The sequence below is a fragment of the Strix aluco genome, chromosome 10 (genome assembly GCF_031877795.1).
Source record: "Strix aluco isolate bStrAlu1 chromosome 10, bStrAlu1.hap1, whole genome shotgun sequence".
In the NCBI taxonomy this organism is placed as follows: Eukaryota; Metazoa; Chordata; class Aves; order Strigiformes; family Strigidae; genus Strix; species Strix aluco.
Window position 1 is genome coordinate 18,936,924 of NC_133940.1, and position 9,220 is coordinate 18,946,143.

A 9,220-nucleotide genomic window follows, 5' to 3' on the forward strand; every position below is an offset into this window, starting at 1 on the left:
GCACACCCTGAACGCTCAGCATCCCAGCTATGGACGGGCAAGTCTCCACAGGCAGATGACAGCTGGACCACTTCATTTGTGGGAACAAGAAAAAAAAAAACAACCCAAGTTTATTAAAGTAAAACACTTTAGCTTTTTATCCAATGGGAAATTTTGGTCTTTGCTTCCCCTGGGTCCCTTCAAACTGCATGAGGCTCCTTCTCATCAAGGAATAGCTTCACTCTATTGTTATTTCCTATGAAATACGTTTTAACCGAGGTCCTGATCAGATAACCACTGCTTTCAGACAGGAACGCAACAGATGGAAAAAACTGCCCCAAGAAGTTACAGGCAGAAGTGACACTGGTGAGATGGAGCCGATTTCACTGAGAAATCAGACCTCCCATCCTGAGAGAAAATGCAGGCAGTTCAGCTATAAATTACAGTGCTGAAGGAGGAATTGCTGGCAGGACTGCTCTCCAGGGAGGTGCAGGTACAGCTGGTTGGTCTTCCCCAGCACTGACTGGGATCTCTTGGTTACTGGTCAGTGAAATCAGGAAGAGGTTATATTGCACTGGTATAATCTGGCTTGTGGATGCTCTTGGGTTTGTTCTGCAACAGGAAATTTGATTAGGGAAAAAGCAACCAGCCTCTTTTGATAGTGTTGAAATCCCTGTACGTGCCCAGGGGCATCCACACATTAGGTAACAGTGAAAAGAAAAGCAGAGGCACAGTATTCCAGGGGAGACAGATGAGCTACTCTGCAGCTCTGCCCTCTGTGAAGCATTACTGTGCAAGACGCCTTCCTCCAGCAGCTGCTGCAGGACTGTGGTCTGTCGAGGAGGTTGAGGACAGGATACACAGAGCCTCTTGAGAGGGTGGTCTGTCTAATCCAGCTCAGCTCTGCTTGGAAAGGCAGAGCCCTGCTTTGAAAAGTGTCCCCTGCCACCCTGGTAGTGGGAGAGACTGATTCTGGCCAGAGGTGACCCTGGCATGTTGAGGACAGAAGTCTTTGCCAGATAATTTATCAACAGTTTATACCACTGACGAAGAAGTAAGTCCATGTGACCAGACCTGAAGGTAATGCTGCTCAAAGCTTTACAAAAGCACAGTGGCTTTCCAAAGTCAGAGAACTGAGCAGGCCATTCCCATGTGTCTCCTTGTGATCCTTTTCAATAGGAGCTGTGTTGGGTTTGCCCTTTGGAAAAGCTTACAGAGCAGGATTTGTGCCAACCACTGCCTTTTGCCTTGGGGTAAAAAAAATCTAAGGAAATACATCATCTTTGACATAAATCAACAGTGTTTGATTCACCATGGATAAAGGAGTGCTAAGTTGCCAGAGCCAAAAATCTGATGACATGAAGAATCTGCAGTTAGCAGTCTAGTGAAAAGATGAATAGAAGCACCACTGAAGAGCTACAAAGAATGATTTATTGTTTCAGTCCTTGCAGAGACACTACAGCAAAGCCCTATAAACAAATACCTGAATTCCCACTCAGCAACTGCTGAGTGTGCAGAGCTCGTAACACCCAACAAGCCACCTCTTCCCAGGGCTCCTGCCACTGGAAGTCAAGTGTGTCCCAATATCCATGGTTCACCTGAATAAAGGCCCTACGCCTGTAATGGCTGGATGCAGATTTGGGTCCTCGAGCACACAGTTGTCAGGTATCAGTGCCTGAACTCTCTGGTATGTAATTTCAGTTTACAGGGATGCTGCAAGCCAGGGCTTTGGAAAGCTCCCTGCTTCCAGCAGGAGACCAGAGCATGGCATCTTGCCTTCACAAGTTGTTCTCACTCTTCCAGGTTGTGCAACAAATTCACAGTTTACCCTCAGTGAGGGAGATTATCACATTTGCTGTGATAAAGATTATGCCCACATGCAAAGTGAGGAAAAATAGAACATGGTTCTCAATCAAAACAATACAGTTCTCCTACTGCATTGCTCACGCTCAGGCACTGCCACCTCCCAGAATAAACCCAAGCTGGGATAGATTAATAGCAGATCAGTCAGTGGTAGGAAAGAACTAGCATTTGCCCCAGTTTCACCTTGCAGGGAGGGCTCAACCTGTTTAAAGTCTGTTTGGGCATGTTGCACGCAAAAATATTGGCTAACACCTAACATCTTAAGTCTAATGCTTGAGAAATACAGGGTGTGTAGGATTAAGCCCAACGATCATCATGCTATTTCCTACTTGTTCCCTTTTCTGACTTTCACTGGTGCTATGCTTTGTAGTTGGGGCTTGCCCTACATTACTAAGAGCTGAGTTTGTACATTTGAGTAATACTATAAAGATGTACAACAGGAAAAAAATATTTCAACAGGCTTTAAGAAATATACTTCATCAATGTGTTAATCAATTGCCAGTTACAAGATGGATTTCAGCTGATGTAGGAAGATTTCTCTTAATAGAGGAAATAAAAATACTTATTTTAATGACAGGATCTCAGGAGTTTGCCTGCTTCTGTAAAAGTCATTCCTTAAACCTGTGGGTGCAGCAATCTGCATTCTTCTAAAAATGAGTTATGCTCTCCTAAATTCTAAGTTGACTGAGCAATGACTTTACAATACACTTTTGATTCAGCTATAACCCTGACTCTTGAAGACCTGCCTTCTTCTGAAACACGTCCCAGTCTTGCACCAACTGCCTCTGTCCCTGGGAACACGCCACGTGAACAGAAGCACTCTCTGATACTTTCTTAGTGAAGTCATGCTTCCCACTAAGTCCCTCAAAACATGAAGTCTCTTGATGCATGCAGTGGCTCAGCCCAAACCATGATATGATATGGATCATTATAAACTATATTTAAATAAACAGGGTTTGAAGAAAACCTATGCATTGTCAGGATCAGGATATGTAGGAAAGGTCTTCCCAGACATTCAACCATTGACATGGTCATGCCTTCACTACTCCAGGATATTGCCTTTAATTACACAGGCTGAGATTGCAGGTAGCAATGGGCAGAGGTTATTGCTGTCTCTGCTTGGCCAAGAGCTGCTGGTTCAGCCTGGCATCCACCCTGCCTCTGCCTTGGGTGGAGGGAATGTCGTGGGAAAGGAGAGAGCACTGGGGATACTGGAATGGTTGTGCCTATGCTGGAGAAGAGGAGAGGGGGCTGCTCAGCGCAACAGGGAGGTTGCTCCAGAAGAAGCAAATGAGCCACAGCTCAAGGGAAACTGCCTTGGCTTATCTTCCAGCCCACAGCATTTGTCTCTCATTGGCTCCCTATTTTATAGTCTGAGAATATCAAGCATAAGACAAATTTTCCCATACTTTTAGATTTTCTGTTTGTGAATGTCTGGAGCACAAAACATTCATCAGCGATCAGAAATTCCTCCCCACGGGGAAGGACTGCTCATACAAGTCAGCCACTGTTCTTCCTGTGGTGGGGGAAAAAAAAGAGCAAGTAAATATGCTTCCCTACCCTTAATCACTTTTGACAGCCTAATCTCAAACGCCTTATTTTGGTTTGAAATTTGTCTCCTACACTGTTTAAAAAATTTCTGGCCCGCAGCAGCACTTTTTGTGTGTGCTTTTCATGACACCACAAACATATGAACTGTCCAATCAAAACTATGATCTTAACTAAACAGTGTGGTGTGGGGCAGGGCAAAAATGCCTTTGGATTCCTTCGGTCCATCAAAATCACACCATGCCTGACAAAATAACCAGCAATAGAGATACATTTTCATATCAATCCAGCTGCTTTTTCCATATTGGAAATGTCAGAGCATACTCGCTTGTGAAGATGCATCCCACCCTCTATTCTGCCAGCCGACAGGAATGCCTGTATGCTTCCCAGCCATTTCACTAAAAAAAATAACAACTAAATTTGGCACAAACCACCCTATACAGCTGTCTAAAGTCTGCTGGCCAGCCAGGTCTTCTTGCTGCATGGTCCATGGGAGCCCAGGAGCCAGCAGGCAGGGCAGCACACTGCAGATCTTGCAGAGCAGAGGGATGCTCACAGCTGCAGCGCAAGCAGATGCCTGCCAGCCTGAGCAGAGCAGAGCTGAGGCTGGAAGGGACCTCAGGAGATCATCTAGTCCAACCTCCTGAGCAGAGATGGGTCAAACATGCTAACAGTCAGGCAACTGGTTTAAAATTTAAGCTAGACCTGTTTTAGCCCTAGACCAAGCCCTAGACTTTGTTGAGGCAAGGGTTATAGAGGAGGCAGGTATGGAGCTCACCTAGTTTAGAGAGGGGGTCAAGGGATGTCAAGACTGTAGCGACACTCCGCAACACTGCTGGAAGCTGACAGAGAACTGAGGCGGCCCTAACCCCTACCCAGATACGTATTTTTAACTGCATATTGGTTCCACTTCCTTCATGTATTTTTAATGTTTGTACACTTGCAAGGGTAACGGCTTTGGCGGCACCAAGTAAAGGCATTTTGTATAAAGCAGCTGAAAAAGTGACAAACAGCAGAATGCTCTGTGCTGGAGATCAGCGTGCAGAAACAGTCTTCTACTACCAAAATAAAGGGTGTTCAATGTCTGTAGGCAGAGCACGACCTGCGCTCAGAAGTGATCACAGGAAAATGAGTTGCAATATTGTCAAACAGATGTGGTCCGTCAGAAAGTTAAAAATACCTGCATGTTTTTACCAGTTTTGATGTTAAGAGTAACCTGTCAATTTAGACATGAATTTGTTGCAGCTTTTAAAAAAACAATAAATTTAGGTTTTAAAAATTTCTATTTACAGAAACTAAATTTAACCTTTCTTAGTTTATGCAAAAATCAAAGTGAGAGAAAACAGATGGGGAGGTTTCTTCCTCCATCTGTACCTGCAGGAACAGAAGTGATAAGATCTACTGTGCTTTACAGATGCCTTCTAAGCACATTATGACAACTCTGAGTTTGCTTTTAGTCAAAACAGAATTTCATGTTGTTTGTTAGTATCTGAAAGGCCAAATAATCTAACTAAATGAAATGAAATCCTGATTTTGGGGCATGTAAATCCTGAAAGAATCAAGTACTTTTTCCAAAATACAACAAGGTTTGTCATTTTAATTCATGCAAACAGAACTCTTAAATCTGCAATGAAAGAACTTTGAACAAAACGGTAACACAAGTTATCAAAAAGAGCAGATGTCAAATGGAGCCTGTCTGATAAGACTGTTTCTAAGCCACTCTCAAAAGTTAAAAATTGGCAAGGGGAGTTTTGAAGTTCCCAAACACAAATAAGGCTCAGTGATGCCATATACAAGCAATACTACAATAATGGATAAACAGGCAAGCATGGGACTGCTCACAAAAGGGCAAGAACACCGAGTAACAAGTGATGCTTGAATCATTAGAGTGGTCCAAGAGTAATATTCTATCTATTACTGCTCTTCTTTGCAATCCTTAGATTGCAAAAACAGGAGGGAAGGAAACTGTTTGGCAATTCCCCCACCATTTCACCAGAAACAATATAATCATTGTTTAATTGATATTCCTGGGAAATAGGAGTTTATGTTGCTTGAGCCAAAAATCACAAAATTATCACTGTTGGCAGAAGTATCTCCATTTCATCATTGTATAAATGTTTTACTGCAGAAAGAACAGAATGAACTTACCATTTCAGTACACAGTGGAACGTGCAAGCTAGACACATCGCCCACCAAGTAGTGGAGGAGAACAGCTTTAGCATAAAGATTATTTGTAATTCAATACTACTTACCCATTTCTAAATGGTATGGCTTAAAGTTTTCAGAGATAATCCTCTTATTTATTGCTTGTGTTTCTTTGGGGCTGGAGAATACATGGAATGTGGGATGGTTTGTCCTATCGAATAGTTTTCAGAAGTTCATGCACTTGGAAACATGCTGTTGCTTTACTTTGTTTTTCTTCTTCTGATTATAGGAGAACAGGAGATTCTAGAGATCAAAAGCAAGTGGATGAAATGAACAATGTCTCATCAGTTCATGACTTCATACCTATCTGGAATGTCATATTAACATAAATGAACATTTACTTAAGATAGCAGTATTTCTCACTCAAGCTGCAAAAGGATTTCAAAAAACCACTAACCTTAGAGCAGAAAAATATCTGTAAGTGCATTAGGAGAAAAAGCAACAAACCTCTTTGGAATGCTTAGGAGAAGGAAATGTAATGTAGCTCTATTTAACAGTGTTATGGAAGATAAAAATAGTAGTATGTCATTTAGTGAGACAACTTACCACTGGCACTGGAGCCATCTCCTGTGAAAGGATAAGAGTAAGGGAAATGGTCCTCTGGAAGGTTCACACCTTAAACTCACTGGAGTAGTGAGCCCCAAGACCTCCGACAACCACCTTCAATAGACTTTCTTATATACAGAGGAATGCAGTGCGACATGCAAGTGGGATAGAAAGGTATCAAGATGAAGATGCAAAAAGTGGTGGCCTCCTGCAGTCCCCACACTGACACAAGCATTCATAGCTGTGTGCTAGGGCGGTGGCAACAAGAATAGTCCCACTGCACCTAACAATAGATGCATTGTTAGATATGAGTTTAGTTTTTCTTCCTCCTATGGATAGAGTAGTAGAGGTGATTCTTTATCACGGACGTTGCAACAGAACCAGGTATATAAGCAGAGGCCCTGCAGGATCAACTAACACAGAACACATGGTTTTCTCTGGGTGAATTCTTTATCATTTCTCCAACTTGTGATTATTGATCTACAGATCACATGCACACACGCAGTATCTGTATGTATATATGAAAAGTTGTATGCATTCTGGTAATGAAATAATTATAATAAAACCACAATTATAATACTCCAAAGATAGGTTTATTAAGTTGCTGAAAAATACAAGTATTCCAGAAAGTTTGTCACATTTAAAGGTTACCTAAAAAAACCTACAGAAGTTCTATACAGTCTAGTTGTTCCACTTCCCCACTATAATGAAAACTATGTTAAGATGATACAAAGTCAAACCTTTAATAATCACCTGTGAATTTCAGAAAAGTTTACATGTTCTAATTCTTGTTATATTGCCCTTACTAGTACCTATGAGCTACTGTGCTGAGTTACGCATCGTTCAGTTCTGAAGGCAATGTGTTATAGCTGTGAAAACTAGATATTCATATTATAATCTACTCTTTGGCTATATAATCAGAATATTATTAGCATGAGATTTCCATTATTAATGAGGCCTAACTAATTAAAACCACAAATAATTACATACACATTTTGCAAATAGGCTTAATCTGCTGAAGTCACTGAAACATTAAACTTCAAACTTTTAAAAAACATATTCTTGGAAGGGTTCTAACAGCCATTTGAATGACAGTTGTAGCCACTCAGAGTAACTGATTAACGTGTTTGAACACAGAACCAGAAACAGGAGAATTCACTGAAGCTGTGGATGATGAACTGAATTTTGATTACACTTTTTTTTAAAAAAAAAAAAACCTCTCATACCGTTTCCACAACCTAAGAGTATCAGAACAGCGATGCTAGCCTGGGGCACTGTAGACATATCTTAATCAGAGGGGAAAGTCAAAAGGCTAAAGTCATAACAATGAATCTTAACCAATGCAAACCAGCAGCTGAAGACAGCAAGATGTACCACTGGTCTGTAAGCAGGACACTGACAAGACTGTAAAAGCAGACACAGCATGAGAACAGACATCGCAGGTATCTGACAGGTTATAGAAGGAGATGTAGATTTCAAGCTTGAACAGAAAACAAAAAGTTCTATTTAGCAGTAGTTCACCATCTTTGATTTAGGAAATAGAAGGTGAATAAGCTCAGTGTGACACGTGAAAAGGTTGCTGCAGTCAGCAAGACCTATACAGACCTAAGAACTACTGAAAAATCGCTGGGTGGAAGAAGCACTGCAGTAAAGAACTGTAAAATTTGTTCAGTGCCATTAGTTCACAAATCCTGCTGGAATCAACGCAGCCTGCCAGCAGCAAGCACCTTTACCAAGGCAGGTGTTGTGAACCATGTATGTTTTGTTTATAGCTGGAGCCTGGCGTTTACAAAACTTTTAAAACCTCATGACTCAGTGAAAAAAGTCCATGTCTGAGTCATATTATCCACAGTTGATAACCTAAAGGCACCCTGATCAAATGGACCAAGCTCGAATAAAAAAAAAAAGGTTACACTGCAAAGCTTCATGCATTTTACATTTCTCTCAATACATCTCATGTGGAAACTGCAGATCATTTTTGCTTCTACCACTTTCCTTATTCAACAGTGACCTTCCCCATGAAGACGGTCAAGGAAAAACAGGAATCTCATGGTTCATAGAGTCCAGCCCGGAACAGAGGCCTCTGCACATGGTACCATTCCCCCTGTAGACCTGAAAGGCTTTTTCATAAGAAGAAAGTTTTCTTTATAGCTGGGAACTAAACAGACTCACAGAACATTTCAGCCACACACCCCTCATCAATAACTGCAAAAACAAGTTCTGTTTAGATGCCTTTGTCAAGGGACGGTGTTCACTTTATTTGTAATGCTGTTCCACAATTTCTGCTTCATACTCCCAAATTGTGCTTCATCAAGAAACAAAGAAGAGCTGGGTGCCTGCAGGTGCAGAATGAAGTCTCACAGGAAAAAAACACCTCTCAAAAGAGAATATTTACTTTCAATAATCAGATCTAGTAATAAAATTGGCCAGATCTTTAATACAGAAATAAATTAAGGTAAAATCAATTTTATCATATAGAATTCTATTTTAACCTACATTTGAATAACCTAACTAGAGGTCCAAACACTGGCAGTTCTGTTTCCCTAATGCTGGTTCTAGCAATTAATGACTTCAAACCACACAAAAGGTGATCTGTGCTACTGTCAGACTTAATCCAGGGAGCAGAAGGGAAGCACATCACCTGTACAGTTTCTGTACTGGATTAAGCTTATTAGCAAGATTCAAAAATTACGTTGTTCTGAATATATATGCTATATAAGACATTGGGTGGTTTTCACATTGTGTAAGACAGGAAAGTGTGAAAGTGTATGAAGACCCTGCTACAAGTGAAGGCATCTTTATCTTCACGTATTCTCACCAATGATATCTGTTGGTCAAAACCAAAGTCCTAACATACTTCATACGTAAAAGTGTCCTGTATTTCCTTGGAATAAGAGTTAACATTTCTTTTGTTTGTCATCACTACAAAAGAACCTATTTGCTGATATGTAATGAGGCAGGTCACTTATCTACCAAAATGGCAACACAGACATTTGAAAGAACATACAACAAATTCTCATTATTTACTATGAATATATAAAAACTGAAGTGAAATCAAATTGAATAACTTGACTACATG